Raw genomic sequence first — 14,957 nt, 5'->3', positions numbered from 1 at the left:
GAGATTTGCTTTCCTTTCGCCGCGCGGTGAAAACCTTTTTATTCCCTTAGTTGTTTTATATGTGTGTCTTTTGGTTTAGTTGTGTTGCGCAGCTGCCTTGTCGGGCGCCAGGACGCTCCTTAGCTGGAGCATCTGTGCGCCAAATAAAACGCATAACATAACATAACATAACAATTCCCATTGATTCCTATGGGCCAAAAGGCCCATAGGAGTCAATGCAAATTGTGAGTGGCACTTAGAAAATTTCATGGGTGCAGGGGGGGTCCAAAGGACCCCCCCATGCACCCCTGAAATGTATTTTTCGCATCATGTTGCACACACACATGTCCTAAGGACATGTGTGTCCGTAACATGAATGTTGAAAAAAAAGCATTTTCAACATTTTAAACACTTTTTCCAAATTTACCGAGTGGTTCAACCACTCGGTAAATTTGGCACCCTATTTGCGAATTTTCACTTTTTAAAATAATGATGCATTGCTTTTAAGAAATCGCACATCTGCGACTTCTTAAAAGCACCCGCAATTTTAGAATTCGCAAACATGTTACGAATTCTAAAATTGCTTCATGCATCCCAAAAAGCACTTTTGCATTCGCAAACGGCCGATTTTAAGGAATCGCACCGTTTGCGAATGAAAAAGTGCTTGATGCATGTGGGCCAGTGTTCCCTTGGATGTTACACTTTAATACCATTACAGTGTTGCTGATTAAAACTTGTGAGTAACTGCATTTTTTACACTGGGCTTGGTATTCCCTATGGGAAATTTTTGAAGCATCATTGATCTATTTTGGAATTCGGCTCTACCTTTCACAGCTCTAAACAAAGGGAATGGACTATGAAACCAATTGACAAATTTGTTATACTGTTTGGTGCTCTCTTGAATCACACTAAAGAAATGGCTTAGAATACTGGGCAGCTATGCAATCAATCTATTTCTCATTACACCTGTGTCCTCAGTCTTACATATATTCCATCTCTTCTCTGTCCATACAAAGTATGTGTTTGTTTGAAGCACTTCATTTTTGTGCAACTTAGGAACTATTTAATTTCTCCTTGAAAGCTCTGCCTACGTGCAAGATGTACAAACCCTCGTTGCAGTTGCAAGAAGGCTGGTCTGAAGAATCAGGCCAGTTGCAAGCACAAAGTGGCTTTTTTTTGATGTATTAAATCAAAGGTACTTGAAAGGGGTGTTTGGGTGTTACTTCCAAATACCGAATTGTAGTGGTATGTAGAAATGTTTTTCCATCGTAATTTGGCCAAAAAACAATCATACTTCACCACCATCTCGGTGATTGTGGTAACCAATCATCAAATGATAATGTGTCACGTAAAAACCTCTTCCCCTTTAAGAATGTTTCAAAACAATCATTGTATGTAGAGGCATTGGTCTTATGTACCACTGCCTATTCAAATAAAATAGCAATGAAACAAAGTAATCCGTTTTTTAAATGATACATCTTTCCTTTAATAAATATTATTAACTACTACTTCTCCTGTTCCACAGTTTCAAGCCTGTACTTTCTGGCACAACTTAGCATGATCCTCTCACTCTTTCATGATGTACTGATATTATGTCATTCTGATTTTACTGAAAAGCTGGGGATATAGCTCAGTGGTAGAGCATTTGACTGCAGATCAAGAGGTCCCTGGTTCAAATCCGGGTGTCCCCTCAGACTATTTTGATTCTGTTGTTTGTAGTTGGGACTTTTCATCAATTCCTTTTGGATCATCTTTAACAGAGTCAGTGTTCCCTTGGATATTGCACTTTAATAGCATCACATAGTTTGCTGCTCAAAACCTGTGAGTAAATGGAGTTTTAACACTCGGCTTGGTATTCCCTTTGGGAAATTTCTGAAAGATCATTGATCTATTTTGGAATTTGGCTCTTCCTTTTACAGCACTAAAGAAAGGGAATGGACTATGAAACAAATTGACAAATTTGTTATACTGTTTGGTGCTCTCTTGAATCGCACTAAAGAAATGGCTTAGAATACTGTGCAGCGATGCAGTCAGTCTATTTCTCATTTCACCTGTGTCCTCAGTCTTACATATATTCCAGCTTCTCCCTGTGCATTAAAAGTATGTGCTTGTTTGAAGCACTTCATTTTTGTGCAACGTAGGAACTATTTAATTTCTCCTTGAAAGCTCTGCCTACGTGCAAGATGTTCAAACCCTCGTTGCAGTTGCAAGAAGGCTGGTCTGAAGAATCAGGCCAGTTGCAAGCACAAAGTGGCTTTTTTTGAGGTATTAAATCGAAGGTACTTGAAAGGGGTGTTTGGGTGTTCCTTCCAAATACCGAATTGTAGTGGTATGTAGAAATGTTTTTCCTCCGTAATTTGGCCAAAAAACAATCATACTTCACCACCATCTCGGTGATTGTGGTAACCAATCATCAAATGATAATGTGTCACGTAAAAACCTCTTCCCCTTTAAGAATGTTTCAAAACAGTCATTGTATGTAGAGGCATTGGTCTTATGTACCACTGCCTATACAAATAAAATAGCAATGAAACAAATTAATCTGTTTTTTAAATGATCCAGTTTTACTTTAATAAATAATATTAAGGACTACTTCTCCTGTTCCACAGTTTCAAGCCTGTACTTTCCGGCACAACTTAGCATGATCCTCTCACTCTTTCATGATGTACTGATATTATGTCATTCTGATTTTACTGAAAAGCTGGGGATATAGCTCAGTGGTAGAGCATTTGACTGCAGATCAAGAGGTCCCTGGTTCAAATCCGGGTGTCCCCTCAGACTATTTTGATTCTGTTGTTTGTAGTTGGGACTTTTCATCAATTCCTTTTGGATCATCTTTGACAGAATCAGTGTTCCCTTGGATATTGCACTTTAATATCATTACAGAGTTTGCTGCTCAAAACCTGTGAGTAAATGCAGTTTTAACACTCGGCTTGGTGTTCCATTTGGGAACTTTCTGAAAGATCATTGATCTATTTTGGAATTTGGCTCTTCCTTTTACAGCACTAAAGAAAGGGAATGGACTATGAAATAAATTGACAAATTTGTTATACTGTTTGGTGCTTTCTTGAATCGCACTAAAGAAATGGCTTAGAATACTGTGCAGCGATGCAGTCAGTCTATTTCTCATTTCACCTGTGTCCTCAGTCTTACATATATTCCACCTTTTCCCTGTGCATCCAAAGTATGTGCTTGTTTGAAGCACTTCATTTTTGTGCAACGTAGGAACTATTTAATTTCTCCTTAAATGCTCTACCTACGTGCAAGATGTACGAACCATTGTTGCAGTTGCAAGAAGGCTGGCCTGAAGAATCAGGCCATTTGCAAGCACAAAGTGGCTTTTTCTGATGTTTTAAATCGAAGGTCCGTGAAAGGGGTGTTTGGGTGTACCTTCCAAATACCGAATTGTAGTGGCATGTAGAAATGTTTTTCCACCGTAATGTGGCCCAAAACAATCATACTTCATCACCATCTGAGTGATTGTGGTAACCAAACATGAAACAATAAGGTATCCCGTAAAAACCTCTTCCCCTTTGAGAATGTTTCAAAACAAACATTTTAAGTGCAGGCATTGGTCCTATGTACCACTGCCTATTCAAATAAAATATCAATCAAACAAATACATATTTTTTTTTTTTAATGATCCATTTTTCCTTTAATAAATAATATTAAGAACTACTTCTACAGTTCCACAGTTTCAAGGTTGTACTTTCCGGCACAACTTAGCATGATCCTCTCACTCTTTCATGATGTACTGATATATTGTCATTCTGATCTTGGCTGACAGCTGGGGATATAGCTCAGTGATAGAGCATTTGACTGCAGATCAAGAGGTCCCTGGTTCAAATCCGGGTGTCCCTTCATACTATTTTGAATCTGCTGTTTGTAGTTGGGAATTTTCATGAATCCCATTTGGATCATCTTTGACAGAGTCAGTGTTCCCTTGGATGTAACACTTTAATAACATTACAGTGTTGCTGATTAAAACTTGTGAGTAACTGCATTTTTTACACTGGGCTTGGTATTCCCTATGGGAAATTTCTGAAACATCATTGATCTATTTTGGAATTCGGCTCTACCTTTCACAGCTCTAAACAAAGGGAATGGACTATGAAACCAATTGACAAATTTGTTATACTGTTTGGTGCTCTCTTGAATCGCACTAAAGAAATGGCTTAGAATACTGGGCAGCTATGCAATCAATCTATTTCTCATTACACCTGTGTCCTCAGTCTTACATATATTCCATCTCTTCTCTGTCCATACAAAGTATGTGTTTGTTTGAAGCACTTCATTTTTGTGCAACTTAGGAACTATTTAATTTCTCCTTGAAAGCTCTGCCTACGTGCAAGATGTACAAACCCTCGTTGCAGTTGCAAGAAGGCTGGTCTGAAGAATCAGGCCATTTGCAAGCACAAAGTGGCTTTTTTTGATGTATTAAATTGAAGGTACTTGAAAGGGGTGTTCCTTCCAAATACCGAATTGTAGTGGTATGTAGAAATGTTTTTCCATCGTAATTTGGCCAAAAAACAATCATACTTCACCACCATCTCGGTGATTGTGGTAACCAATCATCAAATAATGATGTGTCACGTAAAAACCTCTTCCCCTTTAAGAATGTTTCAAAACAATCATTGTATGTAGAGGCATTGGTCTTATGTACCACGGCCTATTCAAATAAAATAGCAATGAAAAAATTAATCTGTTTTTTAAATGATCCAGTTTTACTTTAATAAATAATATTAAGGACTACTTCTCCTGTTCCACAGTTTCAAGCCTGTACTTTCCGGCAAAACTTAGCATGATCCTCTCACTCTTTCATGATGTACTGATATTATGTCATTCTGATTTTACTGAAAAGCTGGGGATATAGCTCAGTGGTAGAGCATTTGACTGCAGATCAAGAGGTCCCTGGTTCAAATCCGGGTGTCCCCTCAGACTATTTTGATTCTGTTATTTGTAGTTGGGACTTTTCATCAATTCCTTTTGGATCATCTTTGACAGAGTCAGTGTTCCCTTGGATATTGCACTTTAATAGCATTACAGAGTTTGCTGCTCAAAACCTGTGAGTAAATGGAGTTTTAACACTCGGCTTGGTATTCCCTTTGGGAGATTTCTGAAAGATCATTGATCTATTTTGGAATTTGGCTCTTCCTTTTACAGCACTAAAGAAAGGGAATGGACTATGAAACAAATTGACAAATTTGTTATACTGTTTGATGCTTTCTTGAATCGCACTAAAGAAATGGCTTAGAATACTGTGCAGCGATGCAGTCAGTCTATTTCTCATTTCACCTGTGTCCTCAGTCTTACATATATTCTACCTTTTCCCTGTGCATTAAAAGTATGTGCTTGTTTGAAGCACTTCGTTTTTGTGCAACGTAGGAACTATTTAATTTCTCCTTGAAAGCTCTGCCTACGTGCAAGATGTACAAACCCTCGTTGCAGTTGCAAGAAGGCTGGTCTGAAGAATCAGGCCAGTTGCAAGCACAAAGTGGCTTTTTTTGATGTATTAAATTGAAGGTACTTGAAAGGGGTGTTTGGGTGTTCCTTCCAAATACCGAATTGTAGTGGTATGTAGAAATGTTTTTCCTCCGTAATTTGGCCAAAAAACATTCATACTTCACCACCATCTCGGTGATTGTGGTAACCAATCATCAAATGATAATGTGTCATGTAAAAACCTCTTCCGTTTTAAGAATGTTTCAAAACAATCATTGTATGTAGAGGCATTGGTCTTATGTACCACTGCCTATTCAAATAAAATAGCAATGAAACAAATTAATCTGTTTTTTAAATGAGCCAGTTTTACTTCAATAAATAATATTAAGGACTACTTCTCCTGTTCCACAGTTTCAAGCCTGTACTTTCCGGCACAACTTAGCATGATCCTCTCACTCTTTCATGATGTACTGATATTATGTCATTGTGATTTTACTGAAAAGCAGGGGATATAGCTCAGTGGTAGAGCATTTGACTGCAGATCAAGAGGTCCCTGGTTCAAATCTGGGTGTCCCCTCAGACTATTTTGATTCTGTTGTTTGTAATTGGGACTTTTCATCAATTCCTTTTGGATCATCTTTGACAGAGTCAGTGTTCCCTTGGATATTGCACTTTAATATCATTACAGAGTTTGCTGCTCAAAACCTGTGAGTAAATGCAGTTTTAACACTCGGCTTGGTGTTCCCTTTGGGAACTTTCTGAAAGATCATTGATCTATTTTGGAATTTGGCTCTTCCTTTTACAGCACAAGAGAAAGGGAATGGACTATGAAATAAATTGACAAATTTGTTATACTGTTTGGTGCTTTCTTGAATCGCACTAAAGAAATGGCTTAGAATACTGTGCAGCGATGCAGTCAGTCTATTTCTCATTTCACCCGTGTCCTCAGTCTTACATATATTCCACCTTTTCCCTGTGCATCCAAAGTATGTGCTTGTTTGAAGCACTTCATTTTTGTGCAACGTAGGAACTATTTAATTTCTCCTTAAATGCTCTGCCTACGTGCAAGATGAACGAACCATTGTTGCAGTTGCAAGAAGGCTGGCCTGAAGAATCAGGCCATTTGCAAGCACAAAGTGGCTTTTTCTGATGTTTTAAATCGAAGGTCCGTGAAAGGGGTGTTTGGGTGTACCTTCCAAATACTGAATTGTAGTGGTATGTAGAAATGTTTTTCCACCGTCATATGGCCCAAAACAATCATACTTCATCACCATCTGAGTGATTGTGGTAACCAAACATGAAACAATAAGGTATCCCGTAAAAACCTCTTCCCCTTTGAGAATGTTTCAAAACAAACATTTTAAGTGCAGGCATTGGTCCTATGTACCACTGCCTATTCAAATAAAATACCAATCAAACAAATACATATATTTTTTTTAATGATCCATTTTTCCTTTAATAAATAATATTAAGAACTACTTCTACAGTTCCACAGTTTCAAGGTTGTACTTTCCGGCACAACTTAGCATGATCCTCTCACTCTTTCATGATGTACTGATATATTGTCATTCTGATCTTGGCTGGCAGCTGGGGATATAGCTCAGTGGTAGAGCATTTGACTGCAGATCAAGAGGTCCCTGGTTCAAATCCGGGTGTCCCCTCATACTATTTTGAATCTGCTGTTTGTAGTTGGGAATTTTCATGAATCCCATTTGGATCATCTTTGACAGAGTCAGTGTTCCCTTGGATGTTACACTTTAATACCATTACAGTGTTGGTGATTAAAACTTGTGAATAACTGCATTTTTTACACTGGGCTTGGTATTCCCTATGGGAAATTTCTGAAACATCATTGATCTATTTTGGAATTCGGCTCTACCTTTCACAGCTCTAAACAAAGGGAATGGACTATGAAACCAATTGACAAATTTGTTATACTGTTTGGTGCTCTCTTGAATCGCACTAAAGAAATGGCTTAGAATACGGGGCAGCTATGCAGTCAGTCTATTTCTCATTTCACCTGTGTCCTCAGTCTTACATATATTCCACCTTTTCCCTGTGCATCCAAAGTATGTGCTTGTTTGAAGCACTTCATTTTTGTGCAACGTAGGAACTATTTAATTTCTCCTTAAATGCTCTGCCTACGTGCAAGATGTACGAACCATTGTTGCAGTTGCAAGAAGGCTGGCCTGAAGAATCAGGCTATTTGCAAGCACAAAGTGGCTTTTTCTGATGTTTTAAATCAAAGGTCCGTGAAAGCGGTGTTTGGGTGTACCTTCCAAATACCGAATTGTAGTGGTATGTAGAAATGTTTTTCCACCGTAATGTGGCCCAAAACAATCATACTTCATCACCATCTGAGTGATTGTGGTAACCAAACATGAAACAATAAGGTATCCCGTAAAAACGTCTTCCCCCTTGAGAATGTTTCAAAACAAACATTTTAAGTGCAGGCATTGGTCCTATGTACCACTGCCTATTCAAATAAAATACCAATCAAACAAAAACATATATACTTTTTTTTAATGATCCATTTTTCCTTTAATAAATAATATTAAGAACTACTTCTACAGTTCCACAGTTTCAAGGTTGTACTTTCCGGCACAACTTAGCATGATCCTCTCACTCTTTCATGATGTACTGATATATTGTCATTCTGATCTTGGCTGACAGCTGGAGATATAGCTCAGTGGTAGAGCTTTTGACTGCAGATCAAGAGGTCCCTGGTTCAAATCCGGGTGTCCCCTCATACTATTTTGAATCTGCTGTTTGTAGTTGGGAATTTTCATGAATCCCATTTGGATCATCTTTGACAGAGTCAGTGTTACCTTGGATGTTACACTTTAATACCATTACAGTGTTGTTGTTTAAAACTTGTGAGTAACTGCATTTTTTACACTGGGCTTGGTATTCCCTATGGGAAATTTCTGAAACATCATTGATCTATGTTGGAATTCGGCTCTACCTTTCACAGCTCTAAACAAAGGGAATGGACTATGAAACCAATTGACAAATTTGTTATACTGTTTGGTGCTCTCTTGAATCGCACTAAAGAAATGGGTTAGAATACTGGGCAGCTATGCAATCAATCTATTTCTCATTACACCTGTGTCCTCAGTCTTACATATATTCCATCTCTTCTCTGTCCATACAAAGTATGTGTTTGTTTGAAGCACTTCATTTTTGTGCAACTTAGGAACTATTTAATTTCTCCTTGAAAGCTCTGCCTACGTGCAAGATGTACAAACCCTCGTTGCAGTTGCAAGAAGGCTGGTCTGAAGAATCAGGCCAGTTGCAAGCACAAAGTGGCTTTTTTTGATGTATTAAATCAAAGGTACTTGAAAGGGGTGTTTGGGTGTTACTTCCAAATACCGAATTGTAGTGGTATGTAGAAATGTTTTTCCATCGTAATTTGGCCAAAAAACAATCATACTTCACCACCATCTCGGTGATTGTGGTAACCAATCATCAAATGATAATGTGTCACGTAAAAACCTCTTCCCCTTTAAGAATGTTTCAAAACAATCATTGTATGTAGAGGCATTGGTCTTATGTACCACGGCCTATTCAAATAAAATAGCAATTAAAAAATTAATCTGTTTTTTAAATGATCCAGTTTTACTTTAATAAATAATATTAGGGAATACTTCTCCTGTTCCACAGTTTCAAGCCTGTACTTTCCGGCACAACTTAGCATGATCCTCTCACTCTTTCATGATGTACTGATATTATGTCATTCTGATTTTACTGACAAGCTGGGGATATAGCTCAGTGGTAGAGCATTTGACTGCAGATCAAGAGGTCCCTGGTTCAAATCCGGGTGTCCCCTCAGACTATTTTGATTCTGTTGTTTGTAGTTGGGACTTTTCATCAATTCCTTTTGGATCATCTTTGACAGAGTCAGTGTTCCCTTGGATATTGCACTTTAATAGCATTACATAGTTTGCTGCTCAAAACCTGTGAGTAAATGGAGTTTTAACACTCGGCTTGGTATTCCCTTTGGGAAATTTCTGAAAGATCATTGATCTATTTTGGAATTTGGCTCTTCCTTTTACAGCACTAAAGAAAGGGAATGGACTATGAAACAAATTGACAAATTTGTTATACTGTTTGGTGCTCTCTTGAATCGCACTAAAGAAATGGCTTAGAATACTGTGCAGCGATGCAGTCAGTCTATTTCTTATTTCACCTGTGTCCTCAGTCTTACATATATTCCACCTTTTCCCTGTGCATTAAAAGTATGTGCTTGTTTGAAGCACTTCATTTTTGTGCAACGTAGGAACTATTTAATTTCTCCTTAAATGCTCTGCCTACGTGCAAGATGTACGAACCGTTGTTGCAGTTGCAAGAAGGCTGGCCTGAAGAATCAGGCCATTTGCAAGCACAAAGTGAGTGGCTTTTTCTGATGTTTTAAATCGAAGGTCCGTGAAAGGGGTGTTTGGGTGTACCTTCCAAATACCAAATTGTAGTGGTATGTAGAAATGTTTTTCCACCGTAATGTGGCCCAAAACAATCATACTTCATCACCATCTGAGTGATTGTGGTAACCAAACATGAAACAATAAGGTATCCCGTAAAAACCTCTTCCCCTTTGAGAATGTTTCGAAACAAACATTTTAAGTGCAGGCATTAGTCCTATGTACCACTGCCTATTCAAATAAAATACCAATCAAACAAATACATATATTTTTTTTAATGATCCATTTTTCCTTTAATAAATAATATTAAGAACTACTTCTACAGTTCCACAGTTTCAAGGTTGTACTTTCTGGCACAACTTGGCATGATCCTCTCACTCTTTCATGATGTACTGATATATTGTCATTCTGATCTTGGCTGACAGCTGGGGATATAGCTCAGTGGTAGAGCATTTGACTGCAGATCAAGAGGTCCCTGGTTCAAATCCGGGTGTCCCCTCATACTATTTTGAATCTGCTGTTTGTAGTTGGGAATTTTCATGAATCCCATTTGGATCATCTTTGACAGAGTCAGTGGCCCACATGCATCATTGTGTCATTTTGCATTTCTTAATTTGCGAAAAATAAGGAATCGCAAATTAAGAAGTGCAAAATGCTATGCATCATTTTTTTCGGTATTTCTTTGTGATTCGGTAAAAATCGCAATTTTTACCGAATCCCAAAGAAATATCGAATTCTTAAGTTAATTTCGCAATTCAACAAGGACTGCGGGCGGTCGCGAGCTGGATGACGTCTAATTGTCTCCAGCTGAACGCTAGTAAGACCGAGGTCATGGTTTTTGGCAGACAGCCGGATCTGTGGGGGGAGAGTTGGTGGCCTGGGGATCTGGGTCCTGTTCCCATCCCAGTCACCGAGCTTAAGAACCTCGGGGTCTGGCTGGACCCTGCCCTTACGTTTGTGTGCCATACCAAACGCACGGCAGCATGCTGCTTTGGCATCCTGTGCGGGCTTCGTCCTGTGCTTAAGTTCTTCGATGCCCCCACCAGGCAACTCATGATCCAAGCCACTGTGATCTCCAGGCTGGATTATGCGAGTTCCCTGCTGGTTGGTCTGAATCAGGCAGAGATCGGGCGCTTACAAAGGATTCAGAACGCCGCAGCCAGAGCGGTGGTAGGCCTCCCAAGATTCTGTCCTACCTCTAGTACCCTGCGGTCACTGCACTGGCTTCCGGTGGCCCAGCGGATCCAGTTTAAGGTCCTCTGCATCGCCTATAAAATTTTGAAGGGGTCCCCAGCAACGATCCTTATGGCCCTCCTTGCGAATTACACCCCAGCGTGACTCCTAAGATCTGCGGACTTAGAACTGGCTGTTGTGCCGCGCTTCAAGCGGAGTAGAGCTGGAGGACGCTCGTTCCGAGTACGCGCGGCGGTCCTGTGGAACTCCCTGCCCCCGGCAATTCGCGCTATGAGAGATTTGCTTTCCTTTCGCCACGCGGTGAAAACCTTTTTATTCCCTTAGTTGTTTTATATGTGTGTCTTTTGGTTTAGTTGTGTTGCGCAGCTGCCTTGTCGGGCGCCAGGACGCTCCTTAGCTGGAGCATCTGTGCGCCAAATAAAACGCATAACATAACATAACATAACAATTCCCATTGATTCCTATGGGCCAAAAGGCCCATAGGAGTCAATGCAAATTGCGAGTGGCACTTAGAAAATTTCATGGGTGCAGGGGGGGGTCCAAAGGACCCCCCCATGCACCCCTGAAATGTATTTTTCGCATCATGTTGCACACACACATGTCCTAAGGACATGTGTGTCCGTAACATGAATGTTGAAAAAAAAGCATTTTCAACATTTTAAACACTTTTTCCAAATTTACCGAGTGGTTCAACCACTCGGTAAATTTGGCACCCTATTTGCGAATTTTCACTTTTTAAAATAATGATGCATTGCTTTTAAGAAATCGCACATCTGCGACTTCTTAAAAGCACCCGCAATTTTAGAATTCGCAAACATGTTACGAATTCTAAAATTGCTTCATGCATCCCAAAAAGCACTTTTGCATTCGCAAACGGCCGATTTTAAGGAATCGCACCGTTTGCGAATGAAAAAGTGCTTGATGCATGTGGGCCAGTGTTCCCTTGGATGTTACACTTTAATACCATTACAGTGTTGCTGATTAAAACTTGTGAGTAACTGCATTTTTTACACTGGGCTTGGTATTCCCTATGGGAAATTTCTGAAGCATCATTGATCTATTTTGGAATTCGGCTCTACCTTTCACAGCTCTAAACAAAGGGAATGGACTATGAAACCAATTGACAAATTTGTTATACTGTTTGGTGCTCTCTTGAATCACACTAAAGAAATGGCTTAGAATACTGGGCAGCTATGCAATCAATCTATTTCTCATTACACCTGTGTCCTCAGTCTTACATATATTCCATCTCTTCTCTGTCCATACAAAGTATGTGTTTGTTTGAAGCACTTCATTTTTGTGCAACTTAGGAACTATTTAATTTCTCCTTGAAAGCTCTGCCTATGTGCAAGATGTACAAACCCTCGTTGCAGTTGCAAGAAGGCTGGTCTGAAGAATCAGGCCAGTTGCAAGCACAAAGTGGCTTTTTTTTGATGTATTAAATCAAAGGTACTTGAAAGGGGTGTTTGGGTGTTACTTCCAAATACCGAATTGTAGTGGTATGTAGAAATGTTTTTCCATCGTAATTTGGCCAAAAAACAATCATACTTCACCACCATCTCGGTGATTGTGGTAACCAATCATCAAATGATAATGTGTCACGTAAAAACCTCTTCCCCTTTAAGAATGTTTCAAAACAATCATTGTATGTAGAGGCATTGGTCTTATGTACCACTGCCTATTCAAATAAAATAGCAATGAAACAAAGTAATCCGTTTTTTAAATGATACATCTTTCCTTTAATAAATAATATTAACTACTACTTCTCCTGTTCCACAGTTTCAAGCCTGTACTTTCCGGCACAACTTAGCATGATCCTCTCACTCTTTCATGATGTACTGATATTATGTCATTCTGATTTTACTGAAAAGCTGGGGATATAGCTCAGTGGTAGAGCATTTGACTGCAGATCAAGAGGTCCCTGGTTCAAATCCGGGTGTCCCCTCAGACTATTTTGATTCTGTTGTTTGTAGTTGGGACTTTTCATCAATTCCTTTTGGATCATCTTTAACAGAGTCAGTGTTCCCTTGGATATTGCACTTTAATAGCATCACATAGTTTGCTGCTCAAAACCTGTGAGTAAATGGAGTTTTAACACTCGGCTTGGTATTCCCTTTGGGAAATTTCTGAAAGATCATTGATCTATTTTGGAATTTGGCTCTTCCTTTTACAGCACTAAAGAAAGGGAATGGACAATGAAACAAATTGACAAATTTGTTATACTGTTTGGTGCTCTCTTGAATCGCACTAAAGAAATGTCTTAGAATACTGTGCAGCGATGCAGTCAGTCTATTTCTCATTTCACCTGTGTCCTCAGTCTTACATATATTCCAGCTTCTCCCTGTGCATTAAAAGTATGTGCTTGTTTGAAGCACTTCATTTTTGTGCAACGTAGGAACTATTTAATTTCTCCTTGAAAGCTCTGCCTACGTGCAAGATGTTCAAACCCGCGTTGCAGTTGCAAGAAGGCTGGTCTGAAGAATCAGGCCAGTTGCAAGCACAAAGTGGCTTTTTTTGAGGTATTAAATCGAAGGTACTTGAAAGGGGTGTTTGGGTGTTCCTTCCAAATACCGAATTGTAGTGGTATGTAGAAATGTTTTTCCTCCGTAATTTGGCCAAAAAACAATCATACTTCACCACCATCTCGGTGATTGTGGTAACCAATCATCAAATGATAATGTGTCACGTAAAAACCTCTTCCCCTTTAAGAATGTTTCAAAACAGTCATTGTATGTAGAGGCATTGGTCTTATGTACCACTGCCTATACAAATAAAATAGCAATGAAACAAATTAATCTGTTTTTTAAATGATCCAGTTTTACTTTAATAAATAATATTAAGGACTACTTCTCCTGTTCCACAGTTTCAAGCCTGTACTTTCCGGCACAACTTAGCATGATCCTCTCACTCTTTCATGATGTACTGATATTATGTCATTCTGATTTTACTGAAAAGCTGGGGATATAGCTCAGTGGTAGAGCATTTGACTGCAGATCAAGAGGTCCCTGGTTCAAATCCGGGTGTCCCCTCAGACTATTTTGATTCTGTTGTTTGTAGTTGGGACTTTTCATCAATTCCTTTTGGATCATCTTTGACAGAGTCAGTGTTCCCTTGGATATTGCACTTTAATAGCATTACAGAGTTTGCTGCTCAAAACCTGTGAGTAAATGGAGTTTTAACACTCGGCTTGGTATTCCCTTTGGGAGATTTCTGAAAGATCATTGATCTATTTTGGAATTTGGCTCTTCCTTTTACAGCACTAAAGAAAGGGAATGGACTATGAAACAAATTGACAAATTTGTTATACTGTTTGATGCTTTCTTGAATCGCACTAAAGAAATGGCTTAGAATACTGTGCAGCGATGCAGTCAGTCTATTTCTCATTTCACCTGTCTCCTCAGTCTTACATATATTCTACCTTTTCCCTGTGCATTAAAAGTATGTGCTTGTTTGAAGCACTTCATTTTTGTGCAACGTAGGAACTATTTAATTTCTCCTTGAAAGCTCTGCCTACGTGCAAGATGTACAAACCCTCGTTGCAGTTGCAAGAAGGCTGGTCTGAAGAATCAGGCCAGTTGCAAGCACAAAGTGGCTTTTTTTGATGTATTAAATTGAAGGTACTTGAAAGGGGTGTTTGGGTGTTCCTTCCAAATACCGAATTGTAGTGGTATGTAGAAATGTTTTTCCTCTGTAATTTGGCCAAAAAACATTCATACTTCACCACCATCTCGGTGATTGTGGTAACCAATCATCAAATGATAATGTGTCATGTAAAAACCTCTTCCGTTTTAAGAATGTTTCAAAACAATCATTGTATGTAGAGGCATTGGTCTTATGTACCACTGCCTATTCAAATAAAATAGCAATGAAACAAATTAATCTGTTTTTTAAATGAGCCAGTTTTACTTCAATAAATAATATTAA

At 39.0% G+C, this 14,957-nt stretch overlaps 11 non-coding genes across 11 annotated transcripts; all 11 read left to right on the top strand.

The window, feature by feature from the left end:
* Nucleotides 1-1,598: 1,598 nt before the first annotated feature.
* On the top strand, nucleotides 1,599-1,670 carry TRNAC-GCA (transfer RNA cysteine (anticodon GCA)). Its single transcript has one exon. It is a non-coding gene; the product is annotated as a tRNA-Cys (tRNA).
* Nucleotides 1,671-2,682: 1,012 nt separating this feature from the next.
* On the top strand, nucleotides 2,683-2,754 carry TRNAC-GCA (transfer RNA cysteine (anticodon GCA)). The gene has a single exon. It is a non-coding gene; the product is annotated as a tRNA-Cys (tRNA).
* Nucleotides 2,755-3,768: 1,014 nt separating this feature from the next.
* On the top strand, nucleotides 3,769-3,840 carry TRNAC-GCA (transfer RNA cysteine (anticodon GCA)). The gene has a single exon. It is a non-coding gene; the product is annotated as a tRNA-Cys (tRNA).
* Nucleotides 3,841-4,842: 1,002 nt separating this feature from the next.
* On the top strand, nucleotides 4,843-4,914 carry TRNAC-GCA (transfer RNA cysteine (anticodon GCA)). The gene has a single exon. It is a non-coding gene; the product is annotated as a tRNA-Cys (tRNA).
* Nucleotides 4,915-5,926: 1,012 nt separating this feature from the next.
* TRNAC-GCA (transfer RNA cysteine (anticodon GCA)) lies at nucleotides 5,927-5,998 on the top strand. Its single transcript has one exon. It is a non-coding gene; the product is annotated as a tRNA-Cys (tRNA).
* A 1,012-nt stretch (nucleotides 5,999-7,010) lies between these two features.
* On the top strand, nucleotides 7,011-7,082 carry TRNAC-GCA (transfer RNA cysteine (anticodon GCA)). The gene has a single exon. It is a non-coding gene; the product is annotated as a tRNA-Cys (tRNA).
* Nucleotides 7,083-8,096: 1,014 nt separating this feature from the next.
* TRNAC-GCA (transfer RNA cysteine (anticodon GCA)) lies at nucleotides 8,097-8,168 on the top strand. Its single transcript has one exon. It is a non-coding gene; the product is annotated as a tRNA-Cys (tRNA).
* A 1,010-nt stretch (nucleotides 8,169-9,178) lies between these two features.
* On the top strand, nucleotides 9,179-9,250 carry TRNAC-GCA (transfer RNA cysteine (anticodon GCA)). Its single transcript has one exon. It is a non-coding gene; the product is annotated as a tRNA-Cys (tRNA).
* A 1,016-nt stretch (nucleotides 9,251-10,266) lies between these two features.
* TRNAC-GCA (transfer RNA cysteine (anticodon GCA)) lies at nucleotides 10,267-10,338 on the top strand. Its single transcript has one exon. It is a non-coding gene; the product is annotated as a tRNA-Cys (tRNA).
* A 2,568-nt stretch (nucleotides 10,339-12,906) lies between these two features.
* Nucleotides 12,907-12,978, top strand: TRNAC-GCA (transfer RNA cysteine (anticodon GCA)). Its single transcript has one exon. It is a non-coding gene; the product is annotated as a tRNA-Cys (tRNA).
* A 1,012-nt stretch (nucleotides 12,979-13,990) lies between these two features.
* Nucleotides 13,991-14,062, top strand: TRNAC-GCA (transfer RNA cysteine (anticodon GCA)). Its single transcript has one exon. It is a non-coding gene; the product is annotated as a tRNA-Cys (tRNA).
* The last annotated feature ends 895 nt before the right edge of the window (nucleotides 14,063-14,957 follow it).

Source organism: Lissotriton vulgaris, chromosome 1_1, assembly GCF_964263255.1.
Source record: "Lissotriton vulgaris chromosome 1_1, aLisVul1.2, whole genome shotgun sequence".
Lineage (NCBI taxonomy): Eukaryota > Metazoa > Chordata > Amphibia > Caudata > Salamandridae > Lissotriton > Lissotriton vulgaris.
Note: the sequence above shows the minus strand (reverse complement) of the source record. Positions and strands in the feature narration are given on the sequence as shown.